This window comes from Arvicanthis niloticus, chromosome 9 (genome assembly GCF_011762505.2).
Source record: "Arvicanthis niloticus isolate mArvNil1 chromosome 9, mArvNil1.pat.X, whole genome shotgun sequence".
In the NCBI taxonomy this organism is placed as follows: domain Eukaryota; kingdom Metazoa; phylum Chordata; class Mammalia; order Rodentia; family Muridae; genus Arvicanthis; species Arvicanthis niloticus.
In genome coordinates this window covers 7,666,572-7,693,865 of record NC_047666.1, presented here as the reverse complement: position 1 = coordinate 7,693,865, position 27,294 = coordinate 7,666,572, and the positions used below count along the sequence as shown (strand labels likewise).

The 27,294-nt window shown below is 38.5% G+C and overlaps 1 non-coding gene across 1 annotated transcript; it reads left to right on the top strand.

Moving 5' to 3' along the window:
- Nucleotides 1-18,816: 18,816 nt before the first annotated feature.
- Nucleotides 18,817-18,954, top strand: LOC117715871 (small nucleolar RNA SNORA17). The gene has a single exon (XR_004607670.1). It is a non-coding gene; the product is annotated as a small nucleolar RNA SNORA17 (small nucleolar RNA).
- The last annotated feature ends 8,340 nt before the right edge of the window (nt 18,955-27,294 follow it).

Sequence of the window (27,294 nt, the reverse complement as noted above, 5' to 3'; positions counted from 1 at the left end):
TTGAAAACCAAGTCTTTCATCAGGGTATATGGTTCCAGATGGTTGCAAAGTTGAACTAGCTGCTTTCTGCTTAAAGTGAGCTCCCAACAACTATACATATAGTATGTATATTCTATGTACTCTATACATACTATCAAATACATGCTATAATTTTTTGATACTGGGCATGTAAGTAAAGTGATTAATAAATTGCTACATATCTGAGAGAATGCTGCTATTACAGAACACTGACAAACAAAACAATCGAATGTGTGTGGGACAACCTAAATTTCTATTCACTGTTGATGGAAATGCAAATGGTGACTGCCTGTAACTCCAATTTTAAAGGCATCAACATCTTAAACACATGTAATCTTAAAAAAACAAACAAAACAACATATGATGTTTAGAGTTCACTCTGTAGTCTAAGAATCTAAACTGGGATGTGGGGCAGAGTTGAAGTTGATGTAGGGAAGGAGAAACAAAGAGAAACTCCTGTCCATCAGCCAATAAGAGGCAGTGATATTGGGGCAGCATTACAGGGCAATTATTTGTGGGATGGTAAACCATGGCAGGAAATGTGGTGGGTAAAGCTGGATGAGAATCCGGAAACTCACACCTGAGATTGTAGGCACTTCCCTGCTCCCTGGAAAATTCCTGGCCTGGAACAGGAACCACAGTTCCCACATAAGGAAATATGACCTGTGGTTGCATAGGCACTGAAGAGAGTTCTCATGTTAATGAGGTATCTAGAGACTCTGAGGATTTAGCCAATAAGCTACCCTTCCCAGACATTCCTCCCTGCAAAAGGTATTTAATCTCAGGCCCACCCTGAGAAGTTGGTAAGGTATGGATCCCTTTTCCACCATAAACATGCAATAAACAGTTTAGAACCATGGACTGTCTCTTTCATCAAGAAACTGTGGGGAGGATAGAGGGGGTCTTTGACTACCAAACCGCAGCCTAAGCCTCCCACAGAAGGTCTCTCTGTGCTTCCAGACAGAATTACAGCCAAGCTAAGGACAATCACCACTGAGCTAAGTCAGAGCTCCCCCATCCCCAGGTCCCAAGCTAAATGCTGTCCTCAGCCCATAGGTCCCTGAATGCTCTCAACTCCTCTCATCTCAGCAGCACCTGAATGTTCAGGAGTTTGGGAGTACAGGATTCATTAAACATATCTGGGAGCCATTTTTGGTCTTCTGGAAGTCCAGGCATAGTGACATGGTAGCCAACACTTCATCACAGCTTTCACTGTATTAACCATTAGCATCTTGGCAAGCTGTGGTCAGGGACTTTATTTTTTAACTCTCAGGAAACATGGGGTCTAGAATTCAATAGACAGTTCCCATAATATTTCTGGCATTATACTACTCTATTTGAATGAGCTCTATAAAAAAAAGACTCTTTTAGTATACATAATCTCTAGTTTTGCCAACTATTTAATCTTCAAAGATTTTGAGACAAAGATTTACTAAATAATTATTGTAGCTTCGACAACCAAGACAAATTAAGAAGAAGCATAGTGTCAGTGAACGGGGCCCACTGCTGATGGCAGCTAGCAACTGGAGAAAAGGGGAAAGAGGGAGAAAATCACACACATGCACACATGCACACACACACACACACACACACACACACACAGGGAGAGAGAGAAGAGAGAGAGAGTAAGAAGCAAGAAAAGTTCCAACAAGCAAGCTCCAACTACTTTACACATATACATGTATACCTACATATATACATATGTACATACATACATCCACACACACATTGAGCATTGAGTGCATGTAGTAAACTCAAACGACCTGGCTGCAACCATTTTACATACATTTGGTGAATGGAGCAAACTCCAAAAAGCTGGATGCAACAACTTTATTTTTTCTACAATAGCTTATGTATCCCAGCAAAATGTTTCAAGCAATATACAAATTACAATGTGATTATATTTTATTTTTTTCTAACGAGTGATAGCAGAAAAACAGTATGCCTCACTCTTTATTGTTACAAGAAAAAAACATTACATAGTATAGGTAAAAAGAAATCAAAATTTTTCCTAAGAACTCATATACATTCATAATTAAACACCTTGTTATAGATTAACAAGATCTGTTCAAGCAACGTAATTTTCTCAGCCAGATTTTCTTCTCAGAGGCAGCAATTTGCACATAGAAAAAAGAATCAATTATTTTAGTATTTATCTTAAAGAGTAATTTTATAAAAATGTTAAAAGAATCACAAATTTAAGCCTTTATATAAAAAAGCAGTCATTTCTACTTTAAATCCTCAGGGAGCACTCTATTCATTATCATTTTTATTAAGTTACATCAGAAAGCTGAGGGCAAAAATGGATACAAAAATCAATCATCACCTAAATAGTCCAGCCTCAGCTAGAGTCATGTCAGACCATGCGAGTTACACTACCATTGTTGTTTTCTAACCTCAAAACTCCCAGCTCAACTATTAAGAATATGTTTTTCTGAACTTCAGATTGTTCCTTAAGATTTTCTATTTCAATGTCACTAACAAAAGCAGCTTAACATAACCTCACTAACAATTTATTATTTCAAATTCTATCTAAGGGTGGTGGTCATTGCTAACACTCTACATTTCAAGGTTATTTCTGAGGATGAAGACTGAACCATTAAGCTGCTCTAGCAACAATGCTAGAGAAAATCAAACATTATTATTTTGAGTACCAAGCATACTGCCCAGTGAGGGGCTGAAAGCCCTCTTTGAGTTTTCATACAACACTTCAGTTAGGAAAGATGTAAAGACTGAGAGTACCACAAGCAGAGCTATGATCCATAACAACATGAAATCCTCAGGACACTTAGTCCTCAGATATCTGCCTCTCTGAAGGATAAGCATCATGGTCATGCTAACTCTTGGGCCACAAACTGTGACTTTTAAAGCTGTTTGTTGTTTCTCTCAAACTGCCCTCCACAGTAAACAGAAATGGACCCTGTTTTTTGTTTGTTTGTTTGTTTTGCATTTGTTGGTTTGCATTTGTCCAATTTTTATGTCTGCTCCTTAATACCTGCTACTAAAATTCCCATTCTTGAGTGTTTCTATTTATGTAAACATAAACTTGAACTTGTCCTAAATGCATCAACGGAAACTTGGTAACAAGAGTTCACATGTGAGAGGCAAAGTAAACCAATCTGAGCTCAAATGTCAGCGTTACCACAGAATGGCATTTTTTTTTTTCACATTTTTTCCAAAACAGAATAATGATGTAACATTTTTAAGTTCATCTGTCTTTTTGTGGAAAACAATTAAAAATTGAAATAAGCCTTATACATTTATTGGAGCTCTCACCTCCACGGTCAGTTGTAACTTTTCCTGTTGCTTTCAGTAGATTAGATTCCACTTCCCTTTTCCTTAAGTCTCCCAAGCCTCAGGAATGCAGTTTGCTCAGCTGTCCAGGAGGTGGTGCCACATTTGTTTGGGGCACTGCACTTTTTCTGCTGAACATTTTATATGTAGCTTACAGTGACCATTCTTACTAGAGCCATGCCATCCTTATATTCATGTGCTATATAGTTGTTTAGATTCCAGAAGATTGGGACTTGTTAGCTGCTGATGAAGATGAAAAACTAACAGGTGTAGAATTTGAAGTGCTATCTGGAACACATGGTTTAAATGACCGAACCAGTTCCATGTGCCAGAACCAGTACATTTCCCTAAAATAACCCATTAGGAGCATCAGTAGCAACATTCACAGATACCAACAGTTTGTTAGAAACCTTGATGCAAGTCTGTGAACTGAAAGGCTGATTTTATTGTCTGTTCTAATATTTGTCTTAGGTAAATAGTAAGAACCATGGTTTAACATCACTCCACACCATCAAGTCTCTCTAGCCACTTGGAGGGGAAACGTCAGGGTGTGTAGGGCAGAGGTTAACATGAAGTTTTTCCTCTATCGTTTTCCACCTTATTTGAGAGAAGGCCTCTCACTGAACTTGGAGCTCTCTGACTTGGCCAGACTGACCACATTCACATGTGTGTACACACTCCAATAGGTGCATAAGTACAATAGGTACACACACACGCGCACACACACACACACACACACACACACACACACACACACAAATAAAAAAGCAGTACTGTTGATGACTTAGTTATTTATGCATACTGCAAGCATGTTTCATTTATACCTTTCCTGCTCGGTGGTTAAGATTATTTGCTGTTTTTTCAGAGGATCCCTTGTTCTCTTCCCAGCACTGATATGTCATTTTAGAAATATCTAAAACTCCAATTTGCAAGGAATTTGATGAACCCTTCTGGCTGTCTTAGGCACTACACACACATGGTGCACATACATACATGTAGGGAAAATACTCCTACACATAACAAATTAAAAATAATCATCTATATGTGTTCATTTCAGAAGTGACACACAAGCAATGAAGTAAAACAAATGGGTATTGAGTGGAAAATTTTCATCTATCAACTCAGAATTCACTAAGATAATATTTTAAGTAATTTTCTATTAGATCTGGTCAGCAAACACATTGTTTTGCTCTATGTTGGTGCTGACTAGAACCTATGCAAAAGGCGGGGGTGGGGATAACAACCCAGATACTTTTTAGCTTTTTTTTTTTTTTTTTTTTTTTTTTTTTGCTAAGAGCTGAACAAAGCCCTACTTTCAAGTTGCCAAGGCCCTGTGAAAAAGAGATCCAAGGGGAGAGTAATTTTAGGCCAGCAAAAAGCAGTCATCTTTGACCCCCAGGACATTTAAGGACAGTAACTGCTGCTGTTTCAGTCCTTCTGGACAGAACCTCAGTCATGCAAGTTGTGTGTCTTCTCTTAGTTGGGGAAGAATTGTTTTGTCTCAAGTGATGCTGCTCACTCCTGGCATGGGAGTCCGGAGAAGGTGGGAGGATGAAAAAGAGTTTTCAAAACTTGATACATTGTTGAATGGATGTAGAATAGATTCTGGAATCACTGCTTTTATTCAGCTAATACCTGGGTATTTTAGTGTTGGAAATAATGCCAAGTTAGCAACTGAGTTAACTGCATGTGTTTATTGTTCTGGAAATTAGAAACTAAGGTTGTCCCAATTGGTACTAGGTAAAAATTAAAAGTGAGAGAGTGCTTCTGCAGAACTGATGTACTATAAAAAAGACCTAATATAGACAAAATTAGGGCTGGGAGACGGCTCAGCATTTAAGAGCACTGACTGTTCTTACAGAGGTCTTGAGTTCAATTCCCAGCAACCACATGGTCCCTCACAATCATCACTAATGGGATCTGTTGCCTCTTCTGAAGTGTGTGAAGACAGTGACAGTGTACTCATATACATGAAATAAATAAATCTTTTTAAAAAGGCAAAATTAATTTACTTCTTTCAGTGTTAGGCAGTGGTAACATCTGAAGGCACAGTGACTGTAAGGAGACCCTGCAAGGCTTATGAAATCCTGATCTTGTTCTGTTTTTTGACCTAGAGGATAGCTATATGGGGGTTTCCAGACTGAAATGCCACATTTCAGTGACTCAGTGATGCTTTTGGTGTTAGTTTCACTGTGTTTCTGTTTATTTTCTGTTTCCATGATCAGTCCATTGCTGAGAGTGGGGTCTTGAAGTCTCCCACTCTCTTTTCTTAAGATCACAGCACATATTGATATGCAATATGTGCTGTGATCTTAAGAAAAGTTCTTATTTTGAATGGAATGTGGGATCCCTTGCATTTGGAGCATAGATGTTCAGAACTGAGAGTTCATCTTGGTAGATTTTTTTTTCCTTTGATGACTATGAAGTGTCCTTCCTTATTGTTTTTGATAACTTTTGGTGGAAAGTCGATTTTATTCATTATTAGAATGGCTACTCCAGCTTGTTTCTTGGGACTATTTGCTTGGAAAATGATTTTGAGCCTTTTATTTTGAGGCAGCATCTGTCTTTTTCATTGATGTTCATTTCCTATATTCAGTAAAATGCTGGGGCCTGTTTTTGTATCCAGTCTGTTAGGCTATATATTTTTATTGGGGAAATGAGTCTATTGTTGTTAAGAGATATTAAGAAATAGGAATAGTTGCTTCCTGTTATTTTTTGTTAGAGTTAGAATTATATTTCTGTGGTTATCTTCTTTTAGGTTTGTTGGAAGAAGATTATTTTCTTTCTTTTTTTATTTTATATTTTATTTACTTTTAAGATGCCATCCCCTTCCCCCATCTCCCCTCCCTAGAAAACCCCTGTCCCATGCCCCCCTTTCCTTTTTGCTTTTATACAATTTTTTAAAATGTTAATCAAAGGATTTATAAGTTTGGTAATGCTCAATCAGAAGTGTAACCCAATACCCAACCTAGAAATAAAAACTATCTTTGACTGGTGGAGACCTGTGAACATCTGCCTCCATGCCCCCTCTCTCTTTCTCTCTCTCATCACCTAGCTTCTCCTCTCCTTCATCTTCTCTCCTTGCTCCATCTCTTCCTCTCAGTACTCCTTCCCACTTAGCTCCTCCTACATATCACCTTTCCTGTTAAAGTAAAACTTTTCTCTCAAAATACAATTCGAGCATACTTATTCCTAATACCAGTGAGGTACAAGATAGTCCTAATACCCAGTCCATCATTTTGTTGACTAACCAGAACTTCTGTCATTTCTTCTAACTAAAACACTTACTTTTGATCCTGGCTTTTTTTGTTTTTTGGTTTTTTTGTTTTGTTTTGTTTTGTTTTGTTTGCCTTAGAATGAATGTCAGCTGAAAACCATGTACTCAGATCTTTTCTCTCAAAGTAAATAGCCAGGATTGGCTATGAGACTATAGGTCTTCAACCCCATCAGAAATCCAGAATGACTGAGTTAACTGAAGTTATGGGAAGCACTAAACATAACTTCTAAAACTTAGCCAATTTATAGAGACCACTGAACACCTGAAAAGCCCCTATACTACCGAATGTTGGAGCATCAAATCTTCAGCCTTCTGGCCCAGAGTCATCTGACAGACCTTAGTGATGCAGGATTATTAAGGGCTGATTACGCTGTCTAGGCAGATATAATCAGTCGACTATTCTGCATGTGTGTCCTTTTCTGGACAGTAATTTGTCTGTAGATGGAAAGAGACAATTCTTGCCTAGTGGCTGTCACCACATAACTGGAGTAACTCCAAGGATGCTCAATTTCTTCTTAGAATCCATGACAGGAAGCTGTCAGAAGCAGACAGGTCTCTAATCAGAATAGACATTAATATATAAATATTTGTAGTGTCAATTCTATGGACTTCTGATGTTTTGAAAACCAATTATACATGTAAGGTAACCTGGACTGTTGTCTTTTAACGCCTCTCAGCTATTTCTAAATAAAATATGGGAAATCTCCTAACAATAAACTCAAAGCCATGAATTTATTATAGTCCCTTAACTCATAGGACTTAACCGGCCCAAATCAGTTTAAAAAGTTAAACAAGGACTGGGTCTAGGCCTTGTATTCCTAAATGTGTTATACAGGCACAATGCCCATGAGAGTATCAGTATTCATCTCACTTTTATATTAATAAGAAGCTCAAACCAATGAAAACCTTAAATTTGAGATCAAAGTAAATTTTGTACCATTTAAGAAATTATAACTTCATCTTGATAATAATTATACAGATTTCTACCAATAGGTTATGGCTATGCAATAAGTCCTAGCTAATCCTCCCTGTTCCAACAAGACCACTACTTTTCCCTAGAAAGACAGCCCAATATTAACCACATTAGTCCCCAAGCCCAGGGAATAGGGGCGCTGACTCTTCTTTAACTTCTTCAAGGTGATTACAGGCGTTGAGATATTAGAAGAGGGGTGGGGGGAAGAGTAAGTTGATAAGCCTCTGACGCTGTGTCTTCACTGCATCCAGATGGAATTCCAGGACATCGGAGGTTTGGGCAGGTCTGCTCAGTATGCTTGATGAGTAGATACACCAAGGCTGCGTATTCTGCAATATACAATTCTCAGTTTTATTATCAAGAAAAAAAAAAATTTCCCCTAGGTGGCTGACGTTTTTTTTAAGATGTTGGTTCTAACAACTTTTCTTTTTTTTTTTCCTTTTTAAAATTGATTGTAATATTTACATTTCAGATTTTATCCCCTTACCCCACTTCCTCCCACCACCCAGAAACCTCCTATCCTATCCCCCTCCTCATGCTTCTATGAGGCAGTGACCACACCTACCCGCCCCACTAACCACTCCACACCCTCTCATTCTCCCCAACTCTGTGTTTATTTTTTTATGGGACCAAGAAATTCCTCTCCCACTTATGCCCGATAGGCCATCCTCCCCTACATATACCACTGGAGTCTTGGGTCCCTCCCTATGTGTTCCCAGGCTGGTGGTTTAGACCCTGAGGGGCTCTAGCTGTTTGGTATTGTTGCTTTTCTCCTGGGGTCACAAACCCTTTCTGCTCCTTCAGTCCTCTCTCTAAGTTCTCCATTGGGAAACCCCTGATCATATCAGTGGTTAACTGTAAGCATCTTCCTCTGAGTGTGTTAGTCTTTGGCAGACCTCTAAGGAGACAGCTATATCATGTTCCTGACAGTATGCACTTCCAGACATCCACAACAGTGTTTAGCTTAGGTGGCTGTACATGGGATGAATACCCAGGTGGAATGGTCTCCTGATGGCCCCTCCTTCAGTTTCTGTCCCATGTTTTGTTTCAATATTTGCTTCCTTGAGCATTTTTGTTACTCGTTCTAAGAAGAACTGAGGCATCCCCTCTTGGTCTTCCTTCTTCATGAGCTTCATGTGGTCTGCTGGTTGAGTTTTCGCTATTCCAAGCTTTTGGGCTAACATCCGCTTATCAGTGAGTAAATACCCTATGTGTTCTTTTGGGATAGGGTTAACTCACTCGAGATGATAATTTCTAGATCCATCCATTTACCTAAAAATTTCTCGAATTCATTATTTTTAATAGCTGAGTAGTACTCCATTGTGTAAATGTACCACATTTTTTGTATCCATTCCTCTGTTGAGGGACATCTTGGTTCTTTCCAGCTTCTGGCTATTATAAATAAGGCTGCTATGAACATAGTGGAGCATATGTCTTTATTATATGTTGGAGCATCTTCTGGGTATATGCCCAGGAGAGCTATAGCTGGATCCTCAGGTAATGCTATATCCAGTTTTCTGAGGAACCGCCAGACTGATTTCCAGAGTGGTTGTACCAGCTTGCAATGCCACCAGCAATGGAGGAGTGTTCCTGTTTCTCCACATCCTCGCCAGCATCTACTATCACCTGAGTTTTTGATCTTAGCCATTCTGATTGGTGTGAGGTGGTATCTCAGGGTTGTTTTGATTTGCATTTCCCTGACGACTAAGGATGTTGAGCATTTCTTCAGGTGCTTCTCAAGCATTAGAGTTTCCTCTGTTGAGAATTCTTTGTTTAGCTCTGTACCCCATTTTTTAATAGGGTTATATGGTTGACTGGAGTATAATTTCTTGAGTTCTTTGTAATCTTGGATATTAGCCCTCTATCGGATATAGGATTGGTTAGGATCTTTTCCCAATCTGTTGGTTGCTGATTTGTCTTATTGACAATGTCCTTTGCCTTACAGAAGCTTTGCAATTTGATGAGGTCCCATTTGTCAATTCTTGATCTTAGAGCATAAGCCATTGGTGTTCTGTTCAGGAACTTTTCCCTTGTGCCTAGGTATTTGAGGGTCTTTCCCACCTTCTCTTCTATTAGTTTCAGTGTATCTGGTTTTAAGTTAAGGTCTTTTATCCACTTGGATTTGAGCTTTGTATCCTTCTACATGTTGACCTCCTGTTGAACCAGCACCATTTGCTGAAAATGCTGTCCTTTTTCCACTGGATGGTTTAAGCTCCTTTGTCAAAGATCAAGTGACCATAGGTATGTGGGCTCATTTCAGGATCTTCAATTCTATTCCATTGATTTTCATGCCTGTCTCTGTACCAATACCATGAAGTTTTTTTTTTTTTTTTTTTTTTTTTTTTTTTTTTTTTTTTTTTTTTTTTTTTTTTTATTACTATTGCCCTGTAGTATAGGTTGAGGTCAGGGATGGTGATTCCCCCAGAAGTTCTTTTGTTGTTGAGAATAGTTCTCACTATCCTGGGTTTTTTGTTGTTCCAAATAAATTTGCAAATTGCTCTTTCTATCTCTATGAAGAATTGATTTGGGATTTTGATGGGGATTGCATTGAATCTATAGATTGCTTTTGGCAAGATGACCATTTTTACTATATTAATCCTGCCAATCCAGGAGCATGGGAGATCTTTCCATCTTCTGAGATCTTCTTATATTTCTTTCTTCAGAGACTTGAAGTTCTTGCCATACAGATCTTTCACTTCCTTAGATTCACTCCAAGATATTTTATATTATTTCTAACTATTGTGAAGGGTGTCATTTCCATAATTTCTTTCTCAGCCTGTTTATCTTTTGAGTATAGGAAGGCTACTGATTTGTTTGAGTTGATTTTATATCCAGCCACTTTACTGAAGTTGTTTATCAGGTTTAGGAGTTCTCTGGTGGAAGTTTTAGGGTCACTTAAGTATACTATCATATCATCTGCAAATAGTGAAATTTTGACTTCTTCCTTTCCTATTTGTATCCCTTTGACTTCCTTTTGTTGTCTAATCCTTCTAGCTAGGACTTCCAGTACTATATTGAATAGGTAGGGTGAGAGTGGGCAGCCTTGTCTAGTCCCTGATCTTATTGGGATTGCTTCAAGTTACTCTCCATTTAGTTTGATGTTGGCTACTGGCTTGCTGTATATTGCTTTTACTATGATTAGGTATGGACCTTGAATTCCTAATCTTTCCAAGACTTTTAACATGAAGGGATATTGAATTTTGTCAAATGCTTTCTCAGCATCTAGTGAGATGATCATGTGGTTTTTTTCTTTGAGTTTATTTATGTAGTGGATTACATTGATGGATTTCCAAATGTTGAACCATTCCTGCATTCCTGGGATAAAGCCTACTTGATCATGATGGATGATTGCTTTGATGTGTTGTTGAATTAGGTTTGCAAGAATTTTATTGAGTATTTTTGCATCAATATTCATAAGAGAGATTGGTCTGTAGTTCTCCTTCTTTGTTGGATCTTTGTGAGGCTTAGGTATGAGCATAATTGTAGCTTCATAGAATGAATTGCGTATTGTTCCTTTTGTTTCTATTCCGTGGAATAGTTACAAGAGAATTGGGATTAGGTCTTCCTGGAAGGTCTGATAGAATTCTGCACTAAAACCATCTGGCCCCAGACTTTTTTTGGTGGGGAGGTTTTTAATGACTGCTTCTATTTCTTTAGGGGTTATGTGACTGTATAGATGGTTTATCTGCTCCTCGTTTAACTTTGGTACCTGGTATCTATCTAGAAAATTGTCCATTTCATCCAGATTTTCCAATTTTGTTGAGTATAGGTCTTTGTAGTAGGATCTGACAATTTTTTTAATTTCCTCTGTTTCTGTTGTTATGTCTCCCTTTTCAGTTCTGATTTTATTAATTTGAGTACTGTCTCTTAGCCCTTTGGTTAGTCTGGCTAAGGGTTTGTCTATCTTGTTGATTTTCTCAAAGAACCAGCTCCTGGTTTTGTTGATATTTTGTATAGTTCTTTCTGTTTCTACTTGGTTGATTTCAGCCCTGAGTTTCATTATTTCCTGCCATCTACTCCTCTTGGGTATATTAGCTTCTTTTTGTTCTAATGTTTTCAGGTGTGCTGTCAATTTATTAATGTATGTTCTTTCCATTTTCTTTTTGTGCGTGCTTAAAGCTATGATTTTTCCTCTTAGTACTGCTTTCATGGAGTCCCACAAATTTTGATATGATGTGTTCTCATTTTCATTTAAATCTAAAAAGTCTTTAATTTCTTTCTTTATTTCTTCCTTGAGCAAGTTGTCATTGAGTATAGCATTGTTCAGTTTCCACGTGTATGTGGGCTTTCTGTTGGTTTTGCCCAAGTCAAAGACAAGTCTTAGTCTGCGGTGGTCTGATAGGGTACAAGGGACTATTTAAATCTTTTTGTATCTGTTGAGGCCTGTTTTGTGACCAATCATATGGTCTATTTTAGAGAATGTACCATGAGGTGCTGAGAAAAAGGTATATTCTTTTATTTTAGGATGGGGTGTTGTATAGATGTAAGTCCAATTGGTTCATAACTTTTGTTAGTTTCATTGTGTCTCAGTTTAGTTTCTGTTTCCATGATCTGTCCATAGCTGAGAGTGGGGTATTGAAATCCCCCACTATTATTGTGTGAGGTGCAATGTAGGCTTTAAGCTTTAGTAAAATTTCTTTTATATATGTGGGTGCCCTTGCATTTGGAGCATAGATGTTCAAAATTGCAAGTTCCTCTTGGTACATTTTTCCTTTGATGAATATGCAGTGTTCTTCTTTATCTTTTTTGATTACTTTTGGTTGAAAAACGATTTTATTTGATACTAGAATTGCGACTCCAGCTTGTTTCTTGGGGACATTTGCTTGGAAGATTGTTTTCCAACCTTTTACTCTGAGATAGTATCTGTCTTTTTCACAAAGGTGCGTTTCCTGTATGCAGCAAAATGTTGGGTCCTGTTTATGTATCCAATCTGATAGTCTATGCCTTTTTATTGGAGAATTGAGTCCATTGATATTAAGAGATATTAAGGAAAAATCAATGTTGTTTCCTGTCATTTTTGTTATTGGCAGTGGAGTCATGTTTGTATAGCTACCTTCTTTTAGGGATGTTGGAAGATTACTTTCTTGCTTTTTCTAGGTTGTAGTTTCCCTCCTTGTGTTAGAGTTTTCCACCAATTTTCCTTTGAAGTGCTGGATTTGTGGTAAGATATTGTGTAAATTTGGATTTTCATGGAATATTTTTGTTTCTCCATCAATATTGATTGAGAGTTTTGCTGGGTAAAGTAGTCTGGGCTGGCATTTGTGTTCTCTTAGGGCCTGTATGATTTCAGTCCAGGATATTCTCGCTTTTATAGTCTCTGGTGAGAAATCTGGTGCAATACTTATAGGTCTGCCTTTATATGTTACTTTGCCTTTTCCCTTACTGCTTTTTGTTTTGTATATTTCTTCTCTTTGTTTTGTATATTTGATGTTTTGATTATCATGTGATGGGAGGTATTTCTTTTTTGGTCTAGTCTCTTTGGGGTTCTGTAGGCTTCTTGTATATTTAAGGACATCTCTTTCTTTAGGTTAGGGAAGTTTTCCTCTATAATTTTGTTGACGATATTTACTGGCCCTTTAAGTTGGGAGTCTTCACTTTCATCTATACCTATTATCCTTAGGTTTGGTCTTCTCATTGTGTCCTGGATTTTCTGGATGTTTTGTGTTAGGAGCTTTTTACATTTCACATTTTCTTGGACCGTTGTGTCTATGTTTTTCTTTTTATCTTCTGGGCATGAGATTCTCTCTTCTATCCCTTGTATTCTGTTGGTGATGCTTGTGTCTGACTCCTTATCTTTTTTCCTAGGTTTTCTATCTCCAGGGTAGTCTCCCTTTGAGATTTCTTTATTGTTTCTATTTCCATTTTTAGATCCTGGATGGTTTTGTGTAATTTCTTCACCTGTTTGGTTGTGTTTTCTTACATTTTTTAAAGGGCTTCTATCTGTTTACCTTTGTTCTCCTCAATTCTTTGAGAGTGTTGTTTATGTCCTTTTTAAAGTCCTCTATCATCATCATAAGTGATATTAATGTGGTGTTCCAGACTTGCTATGGAGGGAAAACTGGGTTTTGGTGATGCCAAGTAACTTTGGTTTCTGTTGTTTACATTCTTACGCTTGCCTTTCACCATTTGGTTAGCTGTAGTGCTACTCGCACTCACTGGTTCTGACTGGAGTCTGCCTTTCCAGTTATCTTGGTTATGTCAGAACTCCTCAGGGTCTGGATGACTCTATGATCCTGAGCTCCAGCTGCTCTGGGTACAGTGGCTCCTCTAGGATATTTCAAGATATAGTTCTCTCCAAGGTAGTAGACCAGCTAGGTGTTTGCTGCTCTGAATATTGATGCTCCTCTAGGATCCTTCAGGATATGGTGTCCCCTGCTCTCCAGCTCAGTGGACCATGTCCTCTCTAGGATGCCTGCAGCTCTGCGGTCCTTGACCTCTCTTGGGTACCTCTGCAGCTCTGTGGTCGGTGACCTGTGACCTCCCTAGTGTGCCTCCAGACTCAGTTTCCAGAGGGGAGCAAATTGGCTGGGATACTGCTCCAGCCACCAGTATCTGGGCCAGGGGCAGAAGGGGAGTGGCTCTCCACAGGGGCAGGGTCTGGATTCCAGGTGTGCTCTGGGGGCTCCCTACTGCCATTTGTGCTTCTAAGGCCTATGGTGGTGTGCGGGTTCTCCTACCTGCTGCTCTGCTGTCAGTGCCCTCCCTAGGGTGCTTCCAGACTCAGTTTCCAGAGGGGAGCAGATCAGCCTAGAGACTGCTCCAGCCACCAGTATCCTATCCAGGCCAGGGGCTGTTTTCCAAGTATTAATGATCTGTTTTGCTTTAGGTTTAGATAGATAGATAAAGGGTCACATAGAGATTATCTATGTGTCATCTAACTTTTCCTGTCTTTCGATCTACCATGTGTGCAATGAAAGTCCTAAAATCTGAGATTCACTAGCTTAACAAAAAGTTGTATAACTGAAAAATAAGTCTCCAGGCTTAACAACATTTTCAGTTATACACTTCTTAGCTTTCACGATGGCTACAGCATCACAATTTCTTTAAAATTAAAATTTTTCTGAGGAATGAAGACAGTGAATATTCACTGAGATGGAAATATTGGAGGGAGTACAGGTTCATGCTTTGATCTTACTGTTATAGTAAGGATGACAATGACTGCATTCAGTGAGAATAGACAAAAATGTCTCGCCTTATAGGTGAGAAGGTGTCAGCACTAAAACTTCTGACATAATAGAGAAATTTCCTTATTTTATTAAAAAAATTCCAACAAAGTTGTTTGATTGGGTTGTAAGTTGAGACAGGGATATAGAGGAAAGGAATGCAATAGATTTTATTTTCCTCATGTTCCTCATCCACTTTTTCCCCTTCTGTCATTATTCTACAGTCACAACATTTTTCCCTCTTGAGAGACATAGTGATCTAGTTGAACATATTTCCCAACACAACAGGCACTTTAATAGTATATACTGTATTTATTTAGTTTATCCTTTGACAAAAAAGAATCATGTAATTATCTCTACAGTGTCTTAAAATTACTTACATGGGTGTCATTAACTTTACATCATAACTATTTAAAGAAGAAAGCATAGCCACAAAACATCTTATTATCATGTGCTGCCTATAAGGCTCAGGCAAATATAATACTCAGTTGAGAAATATTGGGCATTTATACCTCTTATTATACAAAAGACCAAAATGTCTATGATTGTATCTAGAACAATAGCACACACAAAACAAATTTAGTAAGAAAGGACCAATGAAATGAATGAAATAAAATGTTTGCTAACAATATTAGTATACAAATTCATAAATCAATGAAATCAATATACATTTTTGAAAGTAATTAAAATAAAATCTCTACATACAATGAGGATAAAAGAATAGCCCTGTACATTAAAAGGCATACAAGTGAATAGAGAATATATCTGTGTTCATACTATGAATTGCTTTTAAAAATGAATGTGTGTATTGTTCTCATGTCCCTAAGAACATTATGTACATGTGTAGTATCATCAAAGGACAGAACATGGTGCTTGGTCCACTGAAACTTAAATTGAAGGCATCTGTGAGGTTGTTAAGAGCACTGACTGCTCTTCCAGAGGTTCTGATTTCAATTTCCAGCACCCATATGATGACTCATAATCATATGTAATGGTAACATATTTTGTCTTCTGGTGTGTGTGTGTGTGTCTGTGTGACTGTGTCTGTGTCTGTGTGTGTGTGTAGTGTATGTATTGTATGTGTGTTTGTGTATTTGTGTATTTGTGTTTGTGTGTCTATGTGAACACAGAGAACTCATATATATTAAATAAATAAATCATAAAATGAAATCTGTTGGTCATCTTATGAAGACTGAGAACAAAACCCATGTCCCTTTCAAGATAAAGAAATGCTCTTAGCCACTGGTGATGGTGAAGCAGGAATAAGGTTGTCATGATATCTTGATACTTCCTGCTGGCATTGGGGCAATGTGTCTCTAGGGAACTTAGAAGAATGGGTATGGGGGATGTTTTTCCAGTCTTAGAAGAGTCAGCTGTTTCTTGCTGCCCATGGTCTGTAGAGACATCTAAGCATAATTCAGAAAGAACAGGTCCAGTAGAAGCATCTGTGTGTGTGACAGGAGATGGAGTATCTGGACATTGCTTTTCTGGAGCTGTTCTGGATGAGTGTGGACTTGACAAGATGTAGGGAAATAAGTACATTTGGGAGAAAGAAACATTTTTCTAAGATGTACATTTGAAACCCAGATTGATTCCTTTGGGTATAGGTGGGAACTTTAGGCAGATTTACTTATCTGGATGAAGTCTATTTCATAGATCTGAGTGGGTTTCCTATAGCTTATAACTTTACAAAAGAGATAGCAGCATGAGTTAACAACATGAGCAGTCTTTAAGATGAGCCTTTATTGGATCATATCATGGAATGTTTTATTAGAGTCAGGCAAATTTATAGAAACTCAGAGAATTTAGGACAGTGGCATAGCAAGAAGAGGAAATATGAAGCATTTAACTGATGGAAACTGAGTTTGGGTAGTGAGGTAACAGATTACATCTATGAAATCTTAGCTTTCAATGTAGTCAGAAGTCTGAGAAAGAGTAAATAACAATCTACCAGTTATATATTTAATAAATGACAGAGTCCACTAACCAACAATTCCCTTGGTCTCCATGGTCTCTTAGGCGGAGTCAGTCTGGCTTTAAAGTGCAGAAGACACAGTGCTTTTTCTCTGTGCAATGAATACGTGTGACATGAGAAATGACTTAATTTGGTTTAGCCAAGTCATTTGACTCAGGGCATCCAGTTTTGTCTGCTGCACTTTTCAGTGACTATATCATCACATATAATCCAGACAGTATCTCCTAGGTGTGTACACATCTTCTGAAACCATCTTGGGTCAACTGTTAGAGGCTTTGGGAATTCTGTTGGTCATAAACTTAAATATACTATTAGCAGACTTTTGACAAGATTGAGAGCCATAAGGATTGGCTGTAACTGAATAGAATTTAATAGCGGTTGTAAAAATCTATTAAGACAGGACAGTAAAGAAAACTTTAAATAATTTTAGCAGTTTGTGTAGATAGATAAAAGCACCTTTTTGTACTAACAAAGAAACATTAGGTTAGGGCCAGAATATAAAAGCTAGCAGCAGTGGTATACAGTATTACTGCTGGCAGGTCGGGGCTGTGGGCTACAGGTCACAGCCCTGGGGTTGTGCTATGGACCCTCAGCTGAGGCAAAGGTGCCTTGGAGGCTGCAGAGCGGGACTTCCTACTAGCAGCCTGAAGTCATGGCCCAGTGCCTCTGGAGGCTGTTCAGTATCACAGCAATGTTCATGCTGGCTGTTCTTGTGGCAGACAGACAGCACCATCAGCACTCACTGTATAGGTCCCAGGCAGAGAAGGCGAGAGAGAGCCTGCTCACTCAAGCAGTCAAACTCTTTGTGAGGGTGGTTTCACACATAGGAAAGCAAGTCTCAGAGAAGGTCTCTGGCAGGACTCAAGGAGTAGACCCAGAGCAGAGTTAAGGAACACAGTGGAGAAGGGAGCAAACAGATTCCTGGACCCACTTTTCAGGCAAACCAGCTAAAATAAGTGGCTGCAACAGGCTGCAAATGATGGAGGAGGAGGGGGGAGAAACTTATGCTACCTGTCTATAGCAGGGAGAGCATGAAAGACGGATTCCTGGGTGAGACACTAGAGCCTAGGGATTAAAACTTGGAGCCAGTGCTCCTGAGAGAGAGAGAACAGTCTATCCAGGCCCAGCCTAGGGTTCTCAATTGGGAGAAAGAAATTATCTCAAAAGGAAAGGGGGATGTCTCACCCAAGGGGAATAGTCCTAGAATGAGGGTCAGGAAAGCACAGGGTTAGCTCCGAGTTCAAGATCTCTTTCCTGGGACCATGTGGATGACTCTGACCAGTGGGGGATGGGGCTTACCAGTTCTAGACTAGTGAGTTTGGATCTCTTTTGGTAGCTAGTGTAATGCAAACCTGCAGATTTCTGCCTCCCAGGTTTCAGCACCAATGATGTGTTTATAAAGAAATAAAGAGACTATGGTCTGTGGGTGTGTGGAGAGATATAGGGAAAGGAGATGTCTCAGCAGGCCGATGCTGAGGCATCCCGTCTCCCCGAGGAACCAGCCACACATCTATACAGTATAGAATAGAGTTTATTCAGGCCATGATAGGGGGAGCCAGGAGGGTAGTAGAGGCAGAGAGAGAGGCAGAGTGAAAGAGAGGGAGAGAGAGACGGGGAGAGAGAGAGAGAGAGAGAGAGAGAGAGAGAGAGAGAGAGAGGAGTAGAGGTAGGCCATGAGCACATGGAGAGATGGGGATGGGGAATGGAAGAGGGAAGGGGCAAGGGAACAGAAGGATCAAGAGAACAAGAGCAAGAAATTAAGAGACAGAGAAGGGAGCAAGCAGCCCCTTTTTATAGTGGTCCAGGCCTACCTGGGTGTTGCCAGGTAACTGTGGGGGTGGAGTTTAGACAGAATGCTAACAATTGGGCTTTCTCTACAGTCCCATAAATGAGATGTAAATGGATTTTATTTTTCATTTGCTGGAAATAAACTCAATGTAATGCTAATTATATTCAGAAAAAAGTTTCAAAAGTTGGTAAACTCAGTCTAGAATTTATGGAGACGGACATAGGACAACATAACTAAGAAAACTTGAACCCTAGAAAGGTGGCATTACATCTTCTGACTTTATTCTTCTCTTATATAAAATTAGAGTGACTAAGACTGTGGTGCACTCCTGCCTCCGAACGGCATTGAAGGTCTGTATTTTGTGTCATATGAGTGTCAGTAGGAAGCAGAGAAGCTAGAGACTATGTCTATGCTCAGCTCACTGTCCTGACCTGTGAACGTCTGAATGATTAGTAGCCTAACATTCCCTGAAAAAGGTAAGCCTAAGACAGCCAGACTTGCATGAGGTAAGAGCAGATAGTCTACCAGGAACAGGATCCAGAGACAAGAAGAAACCATCCTATGACCAAGGCCATGAGCATGAATGAGCATGAGACAGGCAACACTTTCAAGGGGCCACTAAGGTGAACAAGGTGGGGAATGAGCCCTTGGTGACCACCAAGCAAGGACCATGAGGCCAAGACAGGGAGCTGGCCTAATAAAACCAACACTCTGAGACCATAATGGGTGATGAGGGCATAGCACACCTAAGACAACAACTGATATGACTCCAAACTCTCAAAGAGACCCATGACATCTGAGAAATACTTAGAGTGGGTGATTCATGAGGAGAAGCAGCTGCAGCAGCCAAGCCTCTCACTTCTGCTTCCATGGGGTTTATGTTATGATTTGTATCACTGTGGGAGGAAATTTATAATACTGCAGACAGTAATAATCTGCCATATCTTCAGACTCCAGGTTGCTGATGGTGAGGGAATAATCTGCCCCAGACCCACTGCCACTGAACCTTGATGGGACCCCATCTGCCCGGTTAGTGGCACCATAGATCAGGCCCTTAGGAGATTCCCCTGGTTTCTGCTGATACCAGCTTAAATAACTGCTAATGCCCTCACTTGCCAGGCACCTGATAGTGACTGTGTCTCCCAGAGAGGTAGACATGGAAGATGGAGACTGGGTCATCTGGATGTCACATCTGACACCTAGGAGTGGAGACAAAATGAATATTCACATAGGTAAGAATGATAAAAAGGACAGTTCCCAAATGCCAGTAAACACTAATCACAGCATAACACAGAAATTCCCATTTTAGTTCATTTTACCTGGAAACCAGAGCAACAAGAACCCAAGAAATTGAGCAGGGGCCCTCATGTTCATGCTGAGTCCTGACTGCAATGACAATATTACAGATTGTGACTGGTATATGAAGAAGTCCCCAAGACTATGAAGTGAGAGCATGCAAATCACTGGGAACCAGTTAGCACTGCTTACACCTGCAAGGCTTAACTCATCTCAGCACTCAGCATAAGCCCAGTGTCCCCAGGCATCTGAGGTCAAACCACATGTATGTCCCCAGAGAATAAATTTCTATTCAAAGATTATAATTATAGATGATATGTCTAACGTAGGTAGTCTCTATTTTGAATAATATATTTCAAAGACATACTTGGGCAACATAGATGAATATCCTGCTGTCATGGAATATACATGATAGAAGAAACTATCAGATCCTTAACTCACTCAAATAATTCTGATTGGTTAAAAAAAAATATGTGTTCCCCTTGCAAAGTCTTTGGAGTAGGCATTACTTGAAATTAAAAGAACAATTTATCATAACCATTTTCACTGAATTAAAATATAAAGATTTTACAACTTTAACTTTAATAACTATAGTTCAAAAAGAGGAAATACAGAATAGCTGCACATACAACACCTTGATCTCAAGAATTTGTGTCATTTAAACTCCTGACTCCATGTTGAAGTTGGAGGTAATTTCAGACTTAGAAATTAAATGGGTACAACTTTTGTTCAGTTTGAGATTCTCTATATTTTTCTCTTTTCTAACATTTACTACTATTTTCCATAGTTCCCCAGCATAAAGTTTTGACTGGTGATGATAGAATTGAGTATCATAACTAAAAGCACTGCCATTTACACATTGTTCTTGAGTAGTACCTAGAGGTATTATCCAGATTCAGGCAGTTGCCTCACTGTCTGCATGTAGTTCCCAGTTTCTCAACAAGCTACAATGCAAAAATATTTGTGCATCTTCATAACACAAATATTTGAAATCCACAGATCAGACATTTATGTCTTTATTATGACTATCCAACCTTATTCATCATCATGAGAAGTAAAATCAATTCAATCTTAAATACTTTGTCCTGAAGCCAAGGAATCCTAGGAGTCTTTCAGAAAGTAGCTATGAAAGGCCCTACAATGTTGCAACATGAGTTTCCAACACTGATTGTAACACTGATTTTCCAAGGACCTGCACTTGAGTGATGTGTGAGAACAAAGACCTAGTCATAAGTCAGCTTCTTCAATATACAGAGCACCATCCCCATAGGGAAAAACTCACAGCAGCTTATGCATGGTTTAATGGTAAAGCCACCTTCCCTGCCTCTTTCTTGCACTATCTTTTTGCCTGTATCTAACACCTGTATCTGTGTCTCTTTGATTTTTGAGGCTTGGAAGACATTTCATGATAGCCCCAGGATCTGATGAAGATTTACTCAGGATACTTTTATTGCATGTTAATAGGAGGATGATAGTTCCTCTCAACTTAGAGAAAAAGTGAGTCATTAATATTCACAGCATCTGGGATCTGAATTTTTAGCATACTTCCTTTAATGATATGTGGAAATACAAAGGGATTTCCAGAAACTTTCAACTTTCTTTTATCAATAGGCCTTAGATTGCACTAAGAACTAAACAATTTTGGTTTTGATTATATCTTCCTAGGAAAGTGTGTATTAATGGTATAACAGTGAGCATTGCTGCTTTCTAAAAACATTCAACAATTTCCTAAGGGATTCTATCTCACACATATAGAATACATACCTGTATATGTTGAGATTTGTGTGTCTCCCTTCTCTGTTGATTAATAAATAGGCCTTCTGATTTTTTTTCAGACTTTAAAAGTTCATGTTTTAAGGAGAGAATACAAGTTAATGGTTTGGAAATAATGGACCTCACTGAACCTTCCTATAATTATCAATTCTAGGCTCTAGAAATGTTACATTGAAATTGACATGTTAAAAGAACTTGCCAGGCATAGTTATGAGTTTGAGATGACAGGAGAATTTTAAAATATATGGGTGAGATCAATAAAATCACATGTGTTTTTCTGGTAGAGAACAAGGGAGTTGAACTATACAGAGTGGTTATTACAATGGAAAAGAGAACCGTTGGGGATAGGGCCCATTGTTCAGGCTAAGGTAACAGTTTCTTAGAAGATTAAGTATTAGCATTAGACTGTGATACCTGGATTCTAGAGGATGCTCTCAGATCTCCTTATCATTGATTTAATTCAAAAGAGGGCTAACATCTGCCAGAATTACAAGGAAACTATATTTTTAATCAGTTCAGGCTATTGGCATTTAGCCACAGAAAACCAATTAAAGACACTGTTGTCGAAGTCTATAAGCCTATGGCTTTTCTTAATACTCCAACATTCTAGAATTATTAGGTGGTGACATTGTAAAAAGAGGTTTAATTTAAGATGGGAGAGTCTCAGTGTTATGCATGGCTATAAAATGCTGATTGTTAGCTGTGAATAACTCTATGGAGAAAAACTAGAAAAATAAGTTTAAAGAAGGACATGTTTTTTTCCTCTCACATAATTTCAAATATCACCCATCATGACTCCAATGTATTGTTTCTGGGCCAGAGTTGACACAGAACATGGTGGTAGAGGGTACATGAAGTACAGTAGCTTTGTTAAGGAATGAAATAATGAAAATGATACAGAGTGACCATGAGAGACTAAAGGACAAGTTCTAGAAACAAAAACAAACAAACAAACAAACAAACAAACAAACAAACAAAACCAGAAAACAAAAATCAAAAATGCCTTTTCTTCAGGCACACAGCAGTTACTTTTGCTTCTAACTAGATACTGTCTGTTATGTACTAAGTTTTCTAATGGAATAATCTACTAAAGATTAAGTTTTCAACACAGGCACTTGGGAAGACACTATAGGTTCAAACTGAAACATCAATTCTAAGGCCCCCAAATGTTCATCCTTGTCTTAAATAAAAATAAAATATGTTAAGACAAATTATGACTCTGTCAATACTTACAGCTCTTGCATTTTGTAACAGTAAAGACAAAAGCTCACTAGGAAACTCAAGAAACTATTTTACCTTTAAGAGCATATAAAACAAACAGGTAAAAGAATTTACTAACTTAACAAACCATAAGGTGCCGACAATTGCAACACTGAGTTAGAATATTGTGAGCATTAAGGCCTACAATGATTTCTCTACTTTAATTTAATATTTCTATTAATATTTCCACCAATGTATTCAAAAGTGGCTAAGTTCATGAGTTTCTTTGTTCTGTTACTAAAAAAAATTCATGAGATTGTGACTAGAAAAAAACATGGAATTGAGAGGTAACCTAAATCTGTTCCAAGGCCAAAATCATTCATACTTGGATACACAATAAACTGTCTCTTAAATTCTTGAAGATATATGTGTGTTTTGTGGGACACTGGCACATCCCATAGCAGTAAATCTAACAGAAGTGAAATTAAGAAGATTAGGGAGGAGGGGAAGGGGTAGATAATAGTGTGTTAATTATAAAATATTTTCTGCTTCAAGTTTCATAACAAGTGATTATCATGACTCTGTTCATACAACAATTTAAAATTTTTATTTGTAAAGGATTCCTAGATATATGATGACCTTATATGTCAATTCTGCCTCTTTTTATGCCTTGGTGCTGAATCACACTTGCAACATATTTATTCTCATGATATTTATGTCCTACCAAACATGTAGGGAATAAAAAGTAGTCCCTGAATCACACTATAAGATCAAATAATGGCTAATTGTCTGAAATCTACTTTTAGAACAATTGACAGGAGTTTTTAAATCTTAAAATATTTAAAACTGTCTTTTAAAAACAAGACACACAGAATCTACAATTGGGTAAAAGTATGATCTCTTTTTTGTTGTTGTTCTCACAAGTCTGCATCCTAAATATTGCAATTACCACTTTCATTTTCAGCTGATGTTTCTAAACTTACATAATCTATTGGAAATCACTGAACTAGACAAGAATTTTATGGGGAAAGAGGCCTTGTATCAACATTGTAGGCAAGTAGGTTTCCAGTGGAACTAGTGATAGTTGCTTCTTGCATAGAGTATTTTCTTTTTTCCCCTTATGTTTTTTATTGGATATTATATTTACATTTCAGATTATATTTTCAGTTCACTAGAGATCTGTATTTTTATATGCTACATTCAGGATTTGAAATGAAAATGAAATGAAAATTACTGTTACATCAAATGACAAAATATTCGCAAGCATTTAGAAAATATATGGTTCTTTCTAAAACAAAATTAAAAAGCTCTGTTTTTATTTTTTTTCTTTTTTTATTAGATATTTTATTTACACTTCAGATGCCATCCCCTTTCCCCATCCCCCCCCTTAGAAAACCCATATCCCATGCCCCCTTTTCCTTTTTGCATTTATACATTTTTTTAAAATAATGTTAATTATAAGCGTTATAAGTTTGGAATTGTTCAATCAGAGGTGTAACCCACTGACCGACCTAGATATAACAACTATCTTTGACTGGTGGAGATACATGAATATCTGCCTCCCTGTCTCCCCCCTCTTTCTCTCTTTCATCACCTAGCTTCTCCTATCCTTCTTCTCCTCCTCTTCTTACTCCTTTTCTTCCTCTCAGTACTCCTCCTACCTTAGCTCCTCCTACACATCACCCTTCCTGTTAAAATGAAACTTTTCTCTCAAAATACAATTAGAGCATAATTATTCTTAATTGTACCAGTGAGGTACAAGATAGTCCTAATACCCAGTCCATCATTTTGTTGACTAACCAGCACCTCTGTCATCTATCCTAACTAAAACATTTAGTTCTGAACCTGGCTTTAGGATGAATGTCAGCTGACGACCATCCACTCAAATCTTTTCTCTTACGGTAGGTAAATAGCTATAAGTTTTCAACCCCATCAGAAATCCAGAATGACTGAGTTAACTATAATTGTGGGAAGCACAAAGCATAGCTTCTAAAACTTAGCCAATTTATAGAGACCTCTGAACACCTGAAAAGCCCCTATACTACCGAACGTTGGAGCATCAAATCTTCAGCCTTCTGGCCCAGAATCATCTGACAGACCTTTGTGATGCACAATTATTAAGGACTGATTACTCTGTCTAGGCAGATATAATCAGTCGACTATTCTGCATGTGTGTCCTTTTCTGGACAGTAATTTGTCTGTAGATGGAGAGAGGCAATTCTTGCCTAGTGGCTGTTACCACACAACTGGAGTAACTCCAAGGATGCTCAATTTCTTCTTAGAATCCACGACAGGAAGCTGTCAGGAACAGACAGGTCTCTAATCAATATGAACATTAACATATAAATATTTGTAGCATCAGTTCTATGGACTTCTGATGTATTGAAAACCAACTATCCATGTAAGGTAACCTGGACTGTTTTCTGTTAACTCCTCTCAGCTATTTCTAAGTAAAATATGGAAAGCACCCTAACAATAAACTCAAAAATATGAATTTGCTATAGTCCCTTAACTCATAGGTTAACCATCCCAAATCAGTTTAAAAAGTTAAAAAAAGGGCTGGCATTGTATTCCTAAATGTGTTATACAGGCACAATGCCCATGAGTGTATCAATATTCATCTCATTTTTATATTAATAAGAGGCTCGTACCAATGAAACCCTTAAATTTGAGATCAAAGTAAATTTTGTACCATTTAAGAATTTATAACTTCATCTTGATAATAATTATACAGATTTCTACCAGTAGGTTATGGCTATGCAGTAAGTCCTAGCTAATCCCCCCTGTTCCAACAAAACCACTACTTGTCCCTAGAAAGACAGACCATTATTAACCACATTAGTCCCCAAGCTCAGGGAATAGGGGCACTGACTCTTTTTAACTTCTTCAAGCTGATTAAGGGCATTGAGATTTTAGAAGAGGGGTGGGGGGAGAGTAAGTTGATAAGCCTCTGATGCTGTGTCTTCACTGAATCCAGATGGAATTGCAGGACATCAGAGGTTTGGGCAGGTCTGCTCAGTATGCTTGATGAGTAGATACACCAAGGTTGTGTATTCTGCAATATACAATTCTCAGAACAAGTTTTAGTATCAAGAAAAAAAAAAAAAATCCCACCCCCAGGGGGCTGACTTTTTGTTTTTTAAAGATGTTGATTCTGAAGACTTTTTTTTCCCCCCCGCTTCTTAAAATTGGTTGTACTATTTACGTTTCAGATTTTATCCCCTTAGCCTACTTCCTCCCACCACCCAGAAACCTATCCCATCCCCCTTCTCATGCTTCTATGAGGCAGTGACCACACCTACCCCCTCACTATCCCCTTCCCGCCCTCACGTCCCCCCCACTCTGTGTTTATTCATTCATTTTTCATTCATTTTTTTATGGGACCAAGAAACTCCTCTCCCACCTATGTCTGACAGGGCCATCCTCCCCTACATATACCTCTGGAGTCTTGGGTCCCTCCCTATGTGTTCCCAGGCTGGTGGTTTAGACCCTGGGGGGCTCTGGTTGTTTGGTATTGTTGCTTTCCACCTGGGGTCAATAACCCTTTCTGCTCCTTCAGTCCTCTCACTAAGTTCTCCATTGGGAAACCCCTGATCATATCAGTGGTTAATTGTGAACATTGTCCTCTGAGTGTTTTAGTCTTTGGCTGACCTCTAAGGAGACAGCTATATCATGTTCCTCACATTATGCACTTCCAGCCATCCACAACAGTGTTTAGATTAGGTGGCTGTACATGGGGTGACTACCCAGGTGGAAAGGTCTCCTGATGGCCCCTCCTTCAGTTTCTGTTCCATGTTTTGTTTCCCTATTTGCTCCCTTGAGCACTTTTATTTCTTGTTCTAAGTAGAACTGAGGCATCCCCTCTTGGTCTTCCTTCTTCATGCGCTTCATGTGGTCTGTGGGTTGTGTCTTCGCTAATCCAAGCTTTTGGGCTAACATCCGTGGAGATATGTTTGTGTAACTATCTTCTTTTGGGGTTTTTGGAAGATTACTTTTTTGCTTTTTCTAGGTTGTAGTTTCCCTCCTTGTGTTGGAGTTTTCCACCAATTATTCTTTGAAGTCCTGGATTTGTGTTGAGATACTGTGTAAATTTGGATTTGTCATGGAAAATTTTGGTTTCTCCATCAATAATGATTGACAGTTTTGCTGGGTATAGTAGTCTGGGCTGGCATTTGTGTTCTCTTAGGGTCTGTATGATATCGGTCCAGGATCTTCTGGCTTTTATGATCTCTGGTGAGAAGTCTTGTGTAATTCTTATAGGTCTGCCTTTATATGTTACTTTGCCTTTTTCCCTTACTGCTTTTACTATTTTTTCTTTGTTTTGTACATTTGATGTTTTGACTATTATATGGCGGGAAGTATTTCTTTTCTGGTCTAAACTATTTGGAGTTCTGTAAGCTTCTTGTATATTTATGGACATCTCTTTCTTTAGGTTAGGGAAGTTTTCCTCTATAATTTTGTTGAGGATATTTACTGGTCCTTTTAGTTGGGAGTCTTCCCCCTCATCTATACCTATTATCCTTAGGTTTGGCCTTC